The sequence below is a fragment of the Arvicanthis niloticus genome, chromosome 14, assembly GCF_011762505.2.
Source record: "Arvicanthis niloticus isolate mArvNil1 chromosome 14, mArvNil1.pat.X, whole genome shotgun sequence".
NCBI classification, from domain to species: domain Eukaryota; kingdom Metazoa; phylum Chordata; class Mammalia; order Rodentia; family Muridae; genus Arvicanthis; species Arvicanthis niloticus.
The window spans coordinates 20260001-20279531 of NC_047671.1; the positions used below are offsets into that span (position 1 = coordinate 20260001).

General features: G+C 40.5%; 1 long non-coding RNA gene across 2 annotated transcripts in view; it reads left to right on the forward strand.

Moving 5' to 3' along the window:
• Positions 1–9344, forward strand: part of LOC143434392 (uncharacterized) — a 151377-nt gene extending 142033 nt beyond the window's left edge. For both annotated transcript variants that reach the window (XR_013103863.1, XR_013103864.1), the window contains exons 4-5: positions 723–883; positions 8198–9344. This is a non-coding gene — a long non-coding RNA (uncharacterized LOC143434392). The remainder of the gene's footprint in view (positions 1–722; positions 884–8197) is intronic.
• The last annotated feature ends 10187 nt before the right edge of the window (positions 9345–19531 follow it).

Below are 19531 nucleotides of genomic sequence, written 5' to 3' on the forward strand. Positions count from 1 at the left end.
TATACATACCTATAGACAGAGAGAGAGAGAGAGACAGAGAGAGAGACAGAGACAAAGACAGAGACAGAGACACACAGAGAGAGACACAGAGACAGAGACAGAGACAGAGACAGAGACAGAGACAGAGACAGAGAGAATTAAGCAACCTGGACCACAATTTCAATCTTAATTGATTAATTGGTGCCCCACCATGGAAGCAGAGCAAAGATTTGAGACTGAATGGAGAATCAAAGAGAAGAGGAGATACACACACACACACACACACACACACACACACACAGAGAGAGACAGAGAGAGAGAAAGAGAGAGAGAGAGAGAGAGAGAGAGAGAGAGAGAGAGAGAAAGAGAGAGAGATCTTTTGTAGAGATCTTTTTTGTTATGATTTCCTAATATTGGGGGGGGGTTGTTTTGTTTTGTTTGTTTGTTTGTTTTTGATTCCGTCCTCTTCTGGGAGAGGGAAGGATCAGAAAGCAAGCTGAGGGAACTCTCAGGAAAATTACCATGAGTTCATAACTCCAGAGTTTCAAACTGAGCTGTCATCAAGGTGAAGGGCAGGAATGGCTTTTCCGACATTGAGTTTCGTTAAGTTCTCAGGTAATTCTGAGCACACCCCTTGTGTCAGTTGACAGTTGCTGTGATAAAGACTCACAGAAGGGACCTAAGTTGGGAAAGGAGGCCCCTTTTATTGCTAACAATTCAAGGGTGAATTTTGTTTATTTTAGGAGAGAAGTCATGGTGACTGGAGCATGAGGCAGCTGGTCAAATTGCATCTACAGGCAGGAAGCAAAGCAGTGAACAGTAGCATTCAGCTCACTGTTTGCTTTCTATTTAGTCTAGGACACCAACCAGCCCATGAAATAGTGTGGTCTTCCCATTAATTAAGGTAAGTCTTCCCATGGCAATTAATTTAATCTAGGTAATTCCTTTCAGGTACATCCAGAGTTTTGTCTCCTTGATTAATCTAAAATCTGTCAAGCTGATGGCCAATATTAAACATCATTCCTCACTGCAACTCCCAGGTAAACTGCCAGGCTATGCCTTATAAAATGTCATAGTTCCCAGTTCACTGCATTTGGGAGCTATCATTTGTCTTCTTTCTTGCTCCAATGTGAAAAACTGCCTAGCTCCATTTTTCCCTACTACCATAGACTCTTATGTCAGTCCAGAGTCCGAAACAGCATCTTTAAAGGGGATACAGGTACTAAAGTCTGTATAGATTGGCTGGTTCCCTGGCTTTCCCTGGTTCAGCCATCTCTAGGCTTAGACACTGTTCCAGATAGTTTTAGGTTAACTTAACATAAACTAAAGTTAGATGAGCGGAGTAAACCCCAATTAAGAACTTGTCTTCAATAGATTGAGCTGTAGCCAAGTGTATAGGACATTTTCTTAATTAAGGGTTGATGGGGGAGGGTTGAGACCATTGTGGGTAGTGTCATCCCTGGGATGGTGGTCCTGTGTTCTATAAGAAAGCAAGCTAAGAAAGCCATGGAGAGAAATCCAGTTAGTAGCACCCCTCCATAGCCTCTGCATCAGCTCCTGCCTCTAGGTTCCTTCCCTGTATGGACTTCCTGTCCTGGCTTCCATCAGTGAGGGACTATGGTGTGAAAGGTGCAAGTCAAATAAACTTCTTTCTCCCCAGTTGGCTTTCTTGTCATGGTGTTTCATCACAGAAATAATAACCCTTACCAAAACCAACACCTTACCTTCTAAAAAAAATAATCTGTTTTCAGTTCCAGATAGATAGGTTTGTTCTTAACTTCACCCATCTCAGTTGCCTGTATGTTCTGTTCTAATAACACACAGAGACCCACTTCCTTAGACTGAACATTTGGCTTAAGAGGCAGAGTTGTGTGTTGAGCCTTCCCAGGATGACTGTGGATGATGTGGGAAACAGACCAAGCATGGCGACATGCAAGCCAAGTCACCATGCCACTGCTAATGAGATCTCAAGACAGAAGCTCCAGACCATGAACAGAATTTCATTTCAGATCCCAACAGGACCGAATTCTATTTAGAGGGTCTCATTGATGTAAAAGTGTGATAAAGAGCTAAAAAAAAATTAGATGCAAAAATTGTTTCAGACAGGATCTGAAAAACAATTCTCTGGACGAGATGTGTTGCCCACCCCACTCTACGTGGGTGGCTTGTATGACTTAAGATGCTCCTAGCCTTTTGGTCTCTACTTGGGTGAAAATACTGCTAAACATGGTACATAGTCTCTTCTTCACCAGTGTTTTTTTTTTTAATATCTTATTGTGACAGGTTTCTTTTTCTGAATTCTGCTCTCTGTAGCATGTAAATGTTTTCAAAGGATGTTACAGCCCCAATTTACCCCAATCTTGACAGTCCCAAGATAATGCTTTTTATAACAGACTTGTGGCCTCTCTCTAGATTCATTTGATAAATTGTTTTATCTATCTATCTATCTATCTATCTATCTATCTATCTATCTATCTACCTATCTACCTATCTAATCTACCTAACTATATCTCTATATATCTCTCTATCTCTCTATATATATTTCTATATCTCTGTATCTCTCCTCTATCTTGGACTGACTTTGGGCTATGTGTGAAGTCAAGGATGACTTTAAATGTTTTATCATCTTGCCTCCAACTCTGGTGTGCTGGTATTATAGTCATGTGCCACCAGGACTGGTGTTTGCTGGCCCAGGGATTCAAGCATACTAGGTGAAGACTCAAGCAGTGAGCTATGTCTTCTAGCCTGGTCTTCCTCCACTCTCCAATCCTCAAGTTGAGGGATGCTCCACCTTTTACCTTAGCAAACTCATTTCCATTGCGAGTTAGGATGTTTTTCCTACCATTTAAAGGAAAACACCCATGTTCACAATGGATGAAGTTTCCAGAATAATGTAGATATTCAGTATTTTCATTCTGATTTCCTTAAGTGATATTAGAGTGACATTATAAAATACTATAGTAACATAGATACCAACTATAACTGGTATAGGAGATAGAAATACTATCTCCTTGTTAGTCATTAGGATTTGGGTGGGGTAGCTTTAAGACAGAGTCTCACTGCATAGCTCTGACGGTCCTGGAACTCACTACATAGTCAAGACTGGCTCCATGTTCACAGAGATCCATCTGCCTCTGCCTCTGGAGCACTGAGATTACAGGTTTGCCCTACAGCACCTGGCCTATGGCAGCTAATTTCTCTATCAATTGTTTGTAGTGTTTATCAGCTTTTTAAGTGACTTCCACTGATCTTCCCCAGTCTTTTAAACTAGGCTTTTATTCAAGAGATGGGTCAGCTACAACTCAATAGGATCCAAATAATTTTCATGTCATGTAGGTTGAAGTGACAAACCTTTGATTCAGATCCTGTAGAGCCCTGATGATATGCACACAAGTCTTATTTTTAAAATATGAGTAGCTCAGAAAATATTTTTAAATCAAATTCATTTGTAGCAGAAAAGAACACATGCTTTATATCACATTCCCACTGATAACTCCAGGATTAGGCAAGAGGCCTTGGCCAGTGTGGGCTTCAGAGGAACACCAGTCCAGCAAGAGCAAATTGGTTTCAGTTCCTCTGTGTGGTAGTTCTGACCTGTGCAGCAAGGTCTCCTGCTGAGCTCTGTTGAAAAAGACTGAAGTCACTGCTTGGTCAGCAGAAAAAAATCCCTGCATTAGACATATCTGCTCTGATCTCATCGGAATGACTTGAGCAAGCAATCTGTCTTGAAAAAGTCATGAGACATTAAACATTTGAACATAGAATATTTGATGATGTTATGAAATTGCTAGTTTTTCAGATGTGATCATGGAACCAGGGCTACATTTTTGGAAGCTTTGTTTCTTTCAGAGATACATTCTGTAACACTTACAGGTGGAGAACTCTGATGTTGACAATTTGTTTCAAAATGGCTATGGACTAGGGTGTTTAGGGGCAGGTGAGACATAGTGTGAGGAAAAGACTGAGTGCAGATGAACAGGAAACAAAATTGGTTACACTTTGATAGTTTTGAGGTTGAAGAATGAGTAATTGTCAAAACAGCCATCTTTTATCTAGTATAAACTTAACTTTTCAAAGTACAAATTTTATTTTTATTTTTTGGTTCATAAGTATTTTTTCAAGTTTGGAAGTGATAGGGTGGGGATGTGGTGCCTTGTAGGCTAAAGGCTGGCTCTGTGTGGCTCTTTTTAGTCATTATAAGTGAGAAAACAGACTCCAGAAGGGAACAGGGATTGCTCAAAACCACATTGTCAAAAAATAAAATTCTTCATTAACACTATCCTTACAACACTGACCCCCATCCCCAAAGACAAGAATGTGTGTGTATGTGTGTGTGTGTGTGTGTGTGTGTGTGTATTCCACTATATCATAGCTGTAGATTCCCTTTCTTCTTTCCATGCCTAAGATACAGAACATATAGCTGCAGTGAGGATCTTCATTAAGGGGTGTTTTAATATTTGCTACCACAGCATAAAACATAGCATCTGAGAGACTATTATTGACCCCTAGGTATTCGGTTTCGTACTTGGCTGAGGATCTGACTAATGAAGAGAATTGGAATAACCAAACTCAGAACCCTAATGAACGAAAATAAAGCAAATTATCTGTATGTGCTGATCACTAAAAGCCTACTTTTAGAAGTGAAGAACAAGACTCTTTTGTACATAGTGACAAAATCCAGCTTTCATGTCTTTAACTAATCAGTTTTATTCTATTTTCCCCTCCAACAGGTACCTGACAACAAAATAGAGTTTTGGTTTGTTTATTTTGCTTTTCTCTAAATGCCCCAAAGTCTTGCCTACAGGCTAATCCAATGGACTCTCTCTCTCGGATATATATATATATATATATATATATATATATATATATATATATATATATATATTATTGTTGTCTTCAGACACACCAGAAGAGGGCATTGAATTCCATAACAGCTGGTTGTGAGCCACCATGTGGTTGCTGGGAATTGAATTCAGGACCTCTGAAAAAGCTGCCAGTGGTCTTAACCTCTGAGCCATCTCTCTAGCCCACGGGGTTTATTCTTTAGATCTATAAAACTGAATGAACATAGCTACTTCCATGGCAACTTTTGAATGTGAAAATGAAGCAATAGTCAGAAACAATTACTTTGGAAATGATAAAGCTACACTGCAGAACTACCCTGAAATTAGTATGGTAGGTTCCAAGAGCAGAAAATGAATAATAAATAATTAGGCTTACATCAAAATTGAAAGCACTTCCAGGATATACCTGGTCATTTATATGCCAATAGATAATGGTTTAATCAAATCTAATGTAAATCCTACTTTTCCAAGGTTACAAGGTGGTTACTGATGTTCTATCAATAATTAAACAAAGCAGAAAACTGTTGAATGTCTTGAATTTTATCCAATGAAAAGACCATGATTGCTTTTAAAATCTGGAATCAGAAAATGACCTTACTACACTCTATACATAAATCAACAACCAGAAGACATTAAGTGACTTCAAGCCTCTTCCTGATGTTTCAATCTATTTTGAATAACTGACATGCATTTCTGAAAGATTCTTCAGACTTTGAGGTTGGATGAATGTATTTTTATTCTATGAGATGACCAAGACCTTATAAGAAAAAGAGGGAGAAGTTGATGACTACAAAGTGATATGCTTGGGGTGTCTAGTTGACAATATGGATTGGTCATAGTTATCAGTAACTTGATAAGATTTAGCGTCACATAGGAGTGAAGTCACTAGATGCCTGCAGATATCATCCTGATTCAGTTAACTGAGGTAGGAAGACTCATCCAAAAATAGGTAGCTGCACTCTGGGGTTGAATCCTGGACTCCATCAAAAGGAGAAAACTTGGCATAAGCATCCAATGCTCTGTTGGGTTTTTACAGACTAAGTATTTCAAGTTCCTGTCTCTTTGGTTTCCCCACCTGGAAGAACAATACCCTCAGATTGTGAACCAAATTTAGGAATAAACCCTTCCTCCCTTCCTTAAGTTGCTTTGATCAGTGTATTTTCTCACAGCAACAGGGAAAGAGAGACTCAGAGATAAGTGTTATCTTTAATGTTTTATTGACCAAACTACTTTCTTAAAAAAAAAAAAAAAAAAACTGTTAGTCTAAAGAAGGGACAGGTTTACACACATACACACACACACACACACACACACACACACACACACACATGTATATATTATTTGTATGAGAGGGAGAGAGAGAGGATTAAGAGCGAGAAGGCCACAGCTATGTATGTAGGTCATAGAGAATCTGTTGGAGTTGAGTCATGGGGGTCAAGCTCAGGTCATCAGGTTTGAGAAAGCATTTTTACTTCTGAACAACCTTCATGAAAACCTACACCTGTAGTCTTGTATCATAAGCTCAGAGCCCCGAGGCAGGCTTTACCACTAATGTCAAACCATTGGTACACTTAGGATTCCATGTCGGACAAAAGATACCAACCTCCCAATTGTTTCAGTGTCTTCATCTGTTTCTATTAGACACTTACCCTCTCCTTTGTTGATCATACCTTCATCAGCTCCCCCAGTGGGAGCACCAAATCAGCGTATGTCTGTGCCCACTTTTGAGAATGTTTCTTCCTCTTACAAGTTACTTTATTTCCTGGCATGTAGTGAGGATTTGTTTTTCAAGTAAGTATTAGGCGCTGACTCTTCTCAGATAAATTTTTTCACTTCCTAGCAAAAGTCACCCTGGAAGGACTTCAACCTACAGAAATCTTAGAAGTCACAGCATTGAGTGGTAGGCTGTCATGAACCACCATTTTCAGTCTTAAATGCCAAATCTTCTGCTCCAAGTACTGCCTCATTAGTTATTAAAGAGGCAGCATATTTGTTCAAAATTTATGATTGTTGATTTGCCCCCATCACTGTATGAAATATTAACATAGCATTTGTACTTGCAACCATTTGCAGACATTATATCGTACATTTGCATATTCATGAGTACTCATAAATGTTTAAGGAGACAGTGCAGAAAGCATGGGAGCTGTCAGACAGCCAGTAAAAAGGCATATTTACAGCGTTAATAAGTATCTGAGTTTATAGGCCCCAACGATGAGCAACAAATTAAGCGAAACTCTGGTTTGTCTATTGTAGAAACCTAGGGATTTTGCTAATTTTTTTAAAGCTTTGTAAACTTAAATTCATTTCATAGATGCTGAATGAACGCTTAGTGTTTAGTCACAGAATGCATGGCCTCGATGCCAAGGCCTTGTTCTAAGTATCAAGCTTTTAGAGGTTCTTGCCTTGGGCTTCCCTTCTATTAGAGTAATATGGAAAAGCAATTGTCTCTTCCCATGCTGAACCAAATCTATTGTAGTTCTATTAAGAAACTAGAGAGATGATATGTCCATCTGTCACTATACAAGCCAATACACTTGACTAAGTTTGTCAACCTAAAGCAAGTAGCCCAGTATGAGGGAAAGACTCAAAATATCCAACTCACAGGCTTGTTTGTGACTTAACAATAATTTATACAAATGGCCACTAACATCCAACGTGTGCTATTACAAGACACCTCACCCCTTGTGGTACTCTTGAAGTCCATGGTGAAAGTCATATAAACTTGGAATTTTATGAGCTGAAGAAGAAGGAGATTCTCAGTTAGCTCGGTTAGAACTGTAATGTCTGTTGTGATGCTCTAATTGTTAAATTGGTTGGTCATCTTCCTGTTGCCATCATCCTCAGATGAAACCTATAGTAGGTATCCTTTTGACCCATCCATTCCTGAACTCAGTCCTCTCAGGTGACTTAGCTACACATCGGTCTTTGCTTGTGCCCTTCGTAGCTGAGACAGGAACATATTTTCATTAGGATTCAGCTCAGGAAGTTGTTCAGAAGGCCACAGTAATGGGTCCATGTAATGGGATCACAGTAATGATCCAAAATCTCACTATCTAGAAGGACCATCACCCTGCTTGCATGTCCCTCCCCAAGGCATGTTTGGCCTTCTAAGTATTTTTGAAGGTTCGAGGAGCCATGAGATGCTTTAGGACACTAATGTCAACAAAGTCACATTCACAGCACTTGCATTCTGCTGTATAGATTAATGGGAACAGGATGGATTGCTCCAGTATCTTCTGAGAGGCCCCAAAAAACAAACAGAAGGAATGCCTTGGTCTCCCAGAAGTAATGCGGTTTCCACTGGAGGATGTGAAGAGACGTGGAAGAGGCTCCAGCATATTTGTTTCTAAGTCTCTTTGTTTTTCTCTCAGGCCGTGATGAAAATCATGATGGACCAAAAGCAGTGGAAAACTTTCTTCCTGCACTTGTTTGCTTCAGCTGCCCACTTGACACAGCCTACAGAGAGCTCAAGGAGTCTGAACTGAGGGATATCCCACATCGGATTGGCCTGTGGCTATGTCTATGTGCAATTGTCTTGGTGATGATTCATGTTTGAAGGCCTGGCCTGCTGTGGATGGGACCATCCCTAGACAGCCAGGCCTGGGCTGTTTAAGGAAACAAACTGAGCAGGAACTTATGAGTAAGTCAAGAGTAAGGAAGGAACATTCCTTCATGACTTCTGCTTCAGTTGTCATCCCTCAGTTCCTTCCTTGATTTTCCTCAGCGATAGACTGTCACCTAAGAGTATAAGAGGAAATGAACCTCTCTGGCCCCATGTTGCTTTTAGATAGAAAATTTATCATAGTAACAGAAACTAACTAGTATACCCCCCCACACACACACTTTTGCAACAATATGTCTCACAACATAATCTCTTCCTTTTACAGAATATATATATATTATATAATATATATATAATATATATATATATATATATATATGAGAGAGGAAGAGAGAGAGAGAGAGAGAGAGAGAGAGAGAGAGAGAGAGAGAGAGAGAGAGAGAGAGCCATTTTGTTTGGGGTCATGATGGCAAAAAAAAGTTGAAGAGTAAAACCACACACTGACTTTCTAAAGAAATCATCCAACCTTCTATGCAAGCAGCCTTTGATAAATCAGAGACAAGACATATTCCCAACAAACACACACACACACACACACACACACACACACACACACTCACATTCAACCCTTTCACAGTAGTTAGCTTTTTGTCAACTTGACACAACTGAGAAAATTCTTCTGTAAGGTTGACCTGTAGGCAAATTTGCGAGGGCATTTTCTTGACTAATGATGATGGGAAGAGGTCCAGCCCACTGTGGGTGGCACCATGTTTAGGCAGGTGGTCCTGGTTGCATCAGAAAGCAAACTGGAAAAGCAGAAGGAGTAAGGTATTAAGTAGCAGCAGTTTGCATTGGTCTCTGCTTTACCTCTTGTATTGCTCTGAGTTCCCTCAGTGATGAACTGTAAGGTGTAAGTTGAAAATAAACCCTTTTCTCCCCAAGTTGCTTTTGGTCATGTTGTGTACCACAGTAATAAAAAACAAACCAAGACAACACTTATTTCATTTCTAACCAGAATAAATTAATTTCTTTTTTTAATTTTTATTTTTTATTATCAAATCATAATTTTTACTTTTTAACACAGGGGGAAAAATGCAGGATGTGGGGAAGGGGATGAGACAGGAGCATAGGTGTTCACGGGGAGTACAGATATCTTTCAGAACAGGCTATCAGCTGGGTAAAGTTTCAGGGGACAGGTCACTATGACTCTGCCTATGATTCACTTGTCCTCATCTAAGTTGGTACTATCCAACAAGGCTGCCTATTTACAAAGTCTATGACTACTCAGGCTGGTAAATTTCCACAAAAGCTGCCTGTTTACAATAGCTTATAGCCATCTGTTTCAGTGCTTTTCCACAGAGGCCCAAGACTTTGTGTTAGCAGGCATGTATGTCAGGCCTATTGCTGATTTTAGGCTTATGGCTGATTTTAGACCTTCAATGTATAAGCAGGGCTGCCCCTGACATCTCCTCCCTTCTCCAAGTATAGAAGGGCGATTCTAATCTTGCCAAGGCAGGGATAGAGGCCTCACCTCCAGTAATTATTCAGCATGTATCTGTAATGATTTCCATATTAACTCAGAAAACAGAAAAAGCTATTTTTAAATGTTTATATTCTACTTTTCAAGAAAAACAGCATAGTTAAGGAACAGATCAAAGATATATCGGGTATTGTAAGATTCTCCTGATCTTGCATCTGTGGGATGGGATGGCTTCTCTTTAAGGAGGAATGTGATGTGTGGATGATAAGAAGGTAGCTAGGGAGCTACTGTAGCAAGCTGGGTGGAATAGGCATGAACTGAGACCCTAACTGCCAGCAATGGAGAAACTGTTGCAGTCCAAAGATATTGTAAAAATAGAATCAACTGGACTTAGGCACGAAGTATAAGAAAAAGTCAAAACTAGTTCAGAATTGGAACTTGCACAACTTAAGTAATATCCAAATGGAGTCAGTGGAGGGAGGCGCACTTTAAGGATGGGGATCAGAATCCCATTGAAGACATATTTAGAATGCAAGTCTCAAACCCAGGAAGGCAAAATTGTCAGCTGGGAAGAATTCTGAGGGTGGAGAACAAGTTCGGGTCAGATATGTAAACACAAGCTATGCAAATACAAGCTATGCAAATACAAACTATGCAAATACAAGCTATGCAAATATATTTAGGGCCATTGTACTGGGCAAGATCACCTAGGGAGAATTTTAGATCAAAGAAAATAGGGGCAGAAATAGATCATGGAGTGTCTTACTATTAATTCTATCCAAGAAGAATCTAGCAAAGGATACAACATAATATTAGGAACAAGAAGATTGTGAGGTGAATAATGAGCTAAAACTCTTTCCCAGGAGGAGAGTGTGTGGAATGCAGATGGTTAAAGGTTTAGAGGAGCAAAGAAAATTGGCCTCTGGCCTTGAAATCTGAGAGCCATCAGTGCCTGGTGCTACTGGTGCCTGTAGGTTCTGGACAAGACAGTTCAAAAGAGAATGGGGGCAATTTTTTCCAAGCAAGTGTATTTTGACAGACACAGCCTTGAGATCTGTTCTTGGACTCGGACCTCATAAAATGGATCCTGGGGGAGAACAGAAAGAAATGGAGAAAGCACTGTCTCTTCCTGCTTAAGGGCCTTTCCTGAGCAGCCTGGAATGAAGGCAATCCCCAGGGTTCCTGAGTCTGGAAGACCTGAGCTCCATATCTCATTCAGCCCAATTGATGTGCTGAACACTCCATAACAAGGAAGCCTGACCCCTCCACCACGGTTTCATTCCGAGCATTTAAGAAACATTTAAGAAACATGGTCAACAGCCTTAGACATGGGATACCTGGGGAGGGGGGGACTGGTGGGCAGAGGTCTAGTCTTGTAAAAGGGGAACCCCAGGTACTTTTTTTCCCCACTTCTACAGGAAAATTGAAAACAACAACAACAACAACAACAACAACAAAACAAAACCTCAAATAAAGAGAACTCAAAAGGAAACTTCCAAATGTCTTAGTGTCTTGACAAGAGAGGAATTTTTGCAACAAGAAATTCCCATCACCCTTTGAATCACCTTTTGTAGAAACCACCTTAGAAGCTGGCTCCACCCACAAAGAAATGTCACCACCCTTGTCACAGGCAGGACACAGAGTCTAGACCCTTGTGTTGTCCTGCAGCATGGATTCACCATTCCTGACAGGATGGAAACTGAATCGTGGGTGTTCCCCACTCTCCCAATTAGCCCACATCCATCCTGCAGACAAAAGGCTTTTACATGGTGAGCAATTTGTAAAGCGTAACTTGAACTCATAAATGGATATTTATTTTTATATAGTCTTGGCAAATTGAGGCTGTTACTTTACAGTGGTGATTAAAATTTGAAAGGTATTAGGGCAAGGAGAAGATAATACAGGGTCATTATTTACAATAGCCATATTTATGTGGAAGTGCTGAGTTTATTTTAATAAATATTAATTTGTACTTACGAACAGTCATTCATAGACAAGACAATAAAAACTTTCACTTCTGCTTACTAAATTTTCTGCACAGCACACAAATGAAATCTTCACTCCATCCCTCATGTGTACTTTGAGTTTGCTCTTTTTATCGACATAGTCAAGTCTCCTGTTTCTTAGACCTGGGTTCTTTATAATAAGTGACTTTATAGATTTGGTTCAAACTCAGTTACAAATGGAGCAGAATTACACCAATAACCCAAGAAAGAAAAGGAAACATGAGTGCATTTTATCAGCATATTCCAGTCACAGATGAAAACCATGGTGCTTGGCAATTTCTTTTGTGTAGCAACTACTCACAGGCCCCCAAACAGAAGGCAGTTAATAGCACAGTCTAAGTCACTTCATTTACCTCGGGTGACACTTTTATTTTCCAATTTAACAAGATTTTTTTCCCTGCCTGATTATTTTTAATAACCTTAACTGATGACAAAGGGAAATTTTTTCCTCGAGGAAAACATATCACATGGGTAGAAGTTTTCCACTCTTGTGCCGTATTCTAACTTAAGACAATGTGTAACCTAATGGGAACCCAAAGAATAATATTGTCAAAGCAGATCTGATGTGGTAAAAGTGCGCCACTAACTCAGATTAAGGAGGAAAAACAGATTTGCATTGAGACATTAAGTCTACTGTTTTATTCAGTAGAGGATTCGTATGAATCCCAAATTCTGTACCAGTGTAGCTACTTGATGACACACGTCTGTATAAAGAGCTGTGGGCTGAATAAGTGACTCTGAGGTTGAACTTCACAGTCCAGGATATCCCTTGGAAATAGCTGAGGGGAGGAGCACCAGGCTACAGGCACCCACTGAAGTGGTTCATAGGCAGTGTCCAAGAATGTTGTTTGTGAACAGTGGATGCTAGAAATTGAGAAGTGAAGATGAAAATGTCTTCTGATCGGAAATGGGTAGTGCCAAGGGAACCTCCATGAACTTGATGAACATTGTTTTAGCAGCTTCTGGTTATTGCCACCCAAGTGGACCTTAAGGTCAAGTGTAGCAACTAGATGGGAGTTTTATGGTCCCTAAGATGAACCTGGAATGTCTAACTCTTGATTTTTGCTTTCTCTAATATCAAAATATAGTTATCTATAGGATTGTCAAATTTTGCAAACCAAATATAAGACAAAACCACTAAGATGCAAATGAATTTATTCATTTATCTATTCACGTAGCTAAATAGTGACACAGGACTTTAAATTATCCTCCTTCCAATAGATATTGTAAATACGGCTTTTCTGTGAGGTACAACATATGCTTTTTTTCTTCTACGGCCCCATTTATGCAGAAGCCCAGTGGTTCTCAACCTTCCTAAAGCTAGGACTCTTTAATACAGTTCCTCATGTTGTAGTGACCCCCAACCATACAACTATTCCATTGCTACTTCACAACTGTAATTCTGCTACTGTTATGGATTACAATGTACATAGTAGATATGTGGGGGGCCTGATATGCGATCCCTATGGTGTTGTGACCTGCAAGTTGAGAACTACTGCATTACACTGTGGATCCCAATGAGTCCTGACTCCCAGTTTGCAGCAGGAATGGCAAGGCCGCCTCTATGTAAACGCCGGTGTGTGCAAACGCAAAATCATCTCCTGTAGGAGGACCTAGTTAAGGACTGCCTGAGAAATCAAGAATGTCTGGTACAGATAATGTCAGCCAATCAGGAACTGTTGTTTAGAAGAGATGTTTTCTTGGGACCAATGGGAGGCTGGTGGAGGATATTAACGGAGCTTATAGTAGTGTTCAGATGAGCTTCTTGCGGTGGTTTTTGTTGTTGTTGTTGTTGTTTTGTTTTTGTTTTTTTTTTTTCAACCTGCTTGTGGTGTCTGTGTCTTTGACTCTGCATCACCTCACCTCCAACCCACAAGGGCAGGTAGGATTGGGCGACGAATGGTCCAGGGCACAGCAACACCAGCTGTCCTTCTGCTGTGCCCACCTCCGGTATTGGCTCTGAGATGGATCAGTGGTGTATAAAGAAACAGACGCTTGTGAAAGATTAGTGATTCCTCACTCAGTATAGCTAGCTCTTTACTGGAGTGCTCACCTTTGGAATCTAGCTGTGGTGAAAAGAGTCACAAAGTATCCTGGGAGAGGCAGAGGCAGAGGGAGAGGGGGAGGAGGAGGGGGAGGGGGAGGGGGAAGGGAGGGGGAGGGGGAAGGGGAGGGGGAGGGGAGAGGGAGGGGGAGAGGAGAGGGGAGAGGGAGGGGGGAGAGGAGAGGGATGGGGCAGGGACCACATCCTTCCAGCTATCTACTTACTCCAATACCTTAGTCTTATGATGATAAAATCTATTAAGAATATTTCATCTCCAGAAACCTTTTGAGCTAAATTATAAGAGAGATATAGTATGAGAAAAAAAACACCTTGCTGAGCCCAGTCCACAGATTCCTGAGGAAAGGTTGTTTTAATTTGCATGATTTGGGGGTTGACTGCTACATTGTAACAGGTTTTGGTAACATCAAACGGCCTTAAAGGGAAGGAAGAAAAATAGGAAGGGAAAGAGGAGAAGGAACTGATAAAAAAAAAAAAATCCTCAAATTTTTGTTCTATACATCTAAAGGTTTACAACAACCAAACAACTAAGTAAGACTTAGGGCTTTCAGCTAGCAATAATTTCCATGGTTTATACATAACTACTATATTTAATTATATTGTCACTGTCTAGTACATGTCTTCAAAGACAGCAAGTTCCAGAATCAGCCTCCTGGAGGAAATTTCAGCCACTCCAATGACCAACTGTGAACTTTGTGTGCAGCTTAGTGAAAAAAAACACAGCACATTTAGAATCAACCACAAGGCTGTCGGACATAACTATTGCATCTCAAAGCCCATATTAACTGAAAATTGCACTGCCAGAATTATAAGCTGCCATCTGCAAAGGGTTCTCAATGTCTACTGTCATCTAACACCTGCCTCTCTGGTTAAGGGCACCGACCTTTTGAAATTTCAACGGAGGATGCTTTTAAAATTTATTTCTCTTCAGTTATTTTAACATCGGCCTTTATGTCGTCTTTGGATATCCAACCCTAAATCACATAGTGAACTCTCGCAATTTATCCACATTGAGATTAATCAAGATCTAAGAAGGGGCATTGGAAATAGCTTATAAAGTTTGGGAGGATGGTAAAAATGAGAAGTAAGCATCTGAAAGATGGCTCTCGGCTTCATGACACATCCTCTTCCTTCTCTCCTTAACTGAGAACTTAATGATGCCGCATGACTCTGTTTCTCAAGGGATTCTGGGAGTCTAATGAGGCCAAACTTTCTTACCTGCAGCTTGAAGATTAGAGACTTAGAGGCTTCTTCAGAGGCCTTATTACAAGGGTTGCCATTAGACTGAGGGCAGGAACCGCTGCTCTAAAGAGACAACACGGGCCCAGTTTGGGCAATCTTGCTGTGTGCATGCCAACTGCTTTCCTACGGAGGAAACGTGTGGTACTGAAATCTCCAGTGATTGGCAGAAATTTGAGGGGGAAAAAGGTTGTAAATTATAAACTCTTATAGCTAGTTGGACAGCTATGTAGAACATTCAAATGTAATCTAAATGAACCAAGCTTTTATGAAAATATATACTTTGAAAATTTAGCTGAATTGTTAAGAAGAAAAAATTTAGTTTTCTAAGATGGGATGTTGCTATATTTCCCAGGCTGATCACAAACTCAAAGGCTCATGTAAAGCCCTAGCTCAGACACCTTAGTAGTTGGGTCTACAGGATCATACCATGATACTTGACAGTCAACTTTTAAAAATCTTTGCTTTAAAAATTGTAGAATGTATTAGTTTACTATTGCTGCTATAAGACAAATATGAACAGAGGCTTAAAGGAATGTGAATTTACTCTTATGTTCTAGAAAGGAGATGTGCACATTGAATTTTTCAGGGCTAAAAAAAAAATGTAGGCAGGATTGGTCTCTTTAGGATACTCCAGAGGGAATCCATACCTTGCTACCACCCAAAGCAGCCAGCATTCTGGGCTTGTGGCTGCAGAAGTCCCGCCTGTCTCTTGTGATGATACGCCCTTATCTTCTGGCACTGACCATCTTCTATGTCTTTCCTAAGGATCTTTGTGATACACTCTACTCTCCCAGAACATGTTTTTTCCCAAGGTCTCTAATCATATAGCAAAGTCCCACTTGTTATGTAAAAGAAGAACAAATGTTTTGAGAAATGAGATTATAGATAAGGGGGGGGTGGTTTATTACTTATGTTATCCACTTTATCACAGAAATCAACTCTTTCTTAGCCAGTACTGCCTATAATTCTTTTTAATTAAATTACTCTGCTTTATAAATTAATTAATAAACCCCAAGTGTTTTGGTCATGCAAGGATTTTTCAGTGCCCAGGATTCATGCAGAGACTAGTGATATTTTCATTATGGCACATTCAAGATGCAAAATTCACTTAGCTTGGCTTTACCCAGGAGGAAGGGGACCCAGTCCAAGGTTCTAACATCAGGGACAGCTTCAGAAGAGAGCAATTCAATGAGGGGAGCTGCCACCCAGTCAAAAGGGAGATTCAGAATCCAGAAAGTAGAAGTTACTGCAGAGACCTATTCCTCTGCAATACCCCAACCTCATTGCAATTTCTTTTTTTGTCATTTTTTGCACTTTCTTTTTTTTTCTATGTCTTTTTAAAAAATGCACCACATACCCCTCCTGCTCATCTTTAAATTCACAGCCTCTTTTAATTTACTAATTGTTATTGCATGTGTATTAGTTCACATACACACACACATATATACTTATATATACACATACATATAAGTATATATGTATGTAAGTATATAAGTATATATGTGTGTATATATTTATCTATTCCTATACCTATTCCTATACCATAGTCTTTTGCATAAGGTCGAGGCCTCATGGGATTATCTCCGTACTGCTTGGTGTGTTCACTGGTGTCATTCTTGGTCACGTCACATTTGAGCAGTCATATTGGTGAGACTTTATAGGAATAGCTTCTGATATTACTTGGAGACACGATCTCACAGCAAAATCCCTAATACTCTGGCCCTTAAAATGTTTCCTCCTCCTCTTCCTCCTCTTCCTCCTTCTTTTCCTCCTCCTCCTCCTCTACAACATTCACTGAGCCTTAGGTACAGGAATGTGTTGAAGATGTGTTTTCAGGGATCCAGACCTCAGCATTTTGATCAGTTGTGGTTTTCTATAATAGTTTCCCTCTGTTGTAAAGATAAGTTTTCCTGATGAGGGGTGAACACTTCACTTATCTGTGGGTACAAGGCTGAATGTTTATAGATCATTGTCGGGGATTATGTTGGTTTAGTAAATTAGTGACTGTAGATTCTCCTCCAATAATCACGCCTTCACCAGAGTTGTAGAATTAGCTAGATTTTCACTACCAGGCATGGCTTCGCTCTTGCTTAACAATTCTTGAGTCCAATTAGAGATCATTGGTTGTCCGTTGATGATTACCATCCAGGCACGTGTGCCACCATTGCATTCTTAGGGTTTCTGCGCCATACTGCTGTGGTCCATAGGCAACTTCGCTAGGTAGGTAGAGACCTATTTTTTTTAAATATCTTCCCAGCTTTACAGAAACACTTAACAAGATAGGTTGTGCCAAAGACAATCACAAGATGTTATGCAGAAGCCAAGTTGGTGGCTTTGATAATAAGAAGACTCAGTCATGGAGAACTATTATTGAGGGGTCCTTCTGTCAGACAGTAGCAGAGCCAAGATTGGAACCAAGGACCTTTGCCATGCAGTATCATGTCCTTTACACCTATCATGGAGCAGTGTCCTTGTCTCATCTAGAGGGAATGCTCCCAGAACCCCAGTGAATGCCCAGGACCATGGGCAGTTCCAAACCTCGAATTTCCCTGTGTTCATTTTCTGTACACGCAGAAACGAGGTCTAATAGACAAATTAAGCCCAGTAAGAGACTAACGATAATGGAACAAATCAGAAAAATCATTGACAACATAACATAATAACCATTACGTGATGTTGGTCCCTCTCAGACAGAACTTTATTGTGCCATACTTGAAGTTGAAGGGGACAGGTGTCTGAGCTTTTGTCTCATACGGCCCTGTCGCTTTCACAGTTGGAGATGTGACACCTCACGTTAGGAGGAATTCCTTTGTCCTTCTTTTACAACTTCATAGAAACTTTCCAATGGAGCTGCCAGACGAGATCCCTGCTCTACCCACTGTAAGAGTGAGGTCTGCAGTTTGGCCAGGGTCTGTTACCTTTAGTCTCGAGAGAGTAGTATCTCACTCTCTGAGGTGTCTCTGCCCCAGTAGCTGTTATTACCACACAGAAGGCAATGCTGTGATTGAACTTTGAGGGCAGCTGGGGAGGGCTACGGAAGGGACACTGGTTTGATTGGTTATCAGACATTCTCTCTTGCCAAGAAGCTTCTCGGGATGGTGGAATTTATCAGGGCTCAGCTTTTCCTAATGAGTCTTCAGAATATCTAAGGTGGCTGAAGCCTGCAGACTCTAATGGCCAGCCCATTATTTGCAAGTAAAGGCTACCCAATACAGACAGAGGGTGAAATGATTGTGTTAGCCAGGAGAGTACCCATTTCCCTCCTCTTTGTTTATCTAAATACAACCCAGAATAATCATTTCTCTATCTAATCCCACATACATTGCCAAATGTCTTTGATACAGCACACTTTAATTCTAAAACCGCTTGTGGTGGCGATGATGATGATGATGATGATGATGATGATGATGATGATGATGCGAGTGTGTGTGTGCTCCAGTGCGCTTGCGCGTGAGGGCGCGTTTGAGCACATGCGCATACGCATACATGTGGGGTCAGGGATCAACATACAGTATTCCTGTATTGCTTTGCACCTTAGTTTTTGAGACAGTGTCTCTTACTGAAACTGGAGCTCACCCTTTTGGCATAAGTTGGTCAATGAGCCCTGGAAATCTTCCTGTCTCTTCCTGTCCCTACCTGCCCAATGCTAGAGTTAGAGATTATACAACGTAACCCCAGCTTTAATGTGGAGACTCTTTAAGGATTCAGTTGTAAATGAAATAAAACAGTCTCAGTGTTTTCAAAGTCATCAACAGCCAGATTCGAAGAAGGTTCAAGAACCCTGTCTCATTCTCATAAACACCATGTGTATTCTGAAGGTGACATTGTTCAAACCAGGGAGGGAGCACAGTCTTCCACATTCCCCCGCCCCCGAGTGATCATAAAGAGAGAGGCATTCATTTGAACTTCATCGTCCCAGCTCAGAGCCAGGGCCACCCCAAAGCTGCACTGGAAAGGGTTGTGCAAAGCAGCGGGTGTTTAAAGAGACATGGCATGTTATTAGGAAAAATTGTCCCCAGCCCCGAATTGGCCTTTTATCACTGTCACTCTGGCTTATAGACCCCTGTAATGTGCAGCTTTCAAGAAGAGGGAGCTTTCTTCAGTAGCCAGTGCCCTGCCAAGAACTATATAATGCACAGAATTAAAAAAAAAAAAAAAAAAAAAAAAAAAAAAAAAAAAAAAAAAAAAAAAAAAAAAACCACGAAATGTTTCTCTGACTACACCACTTTCCCTGTGAACCCCAAATCCCTTCCCTGGGTGGGGGGACCATAAACACAGACAGCCGAATGACACTCCTTTATTATTTCTTCGAGCTCCTTTCTCAGCAGATGACCTATAGAAGTGATTTAACAC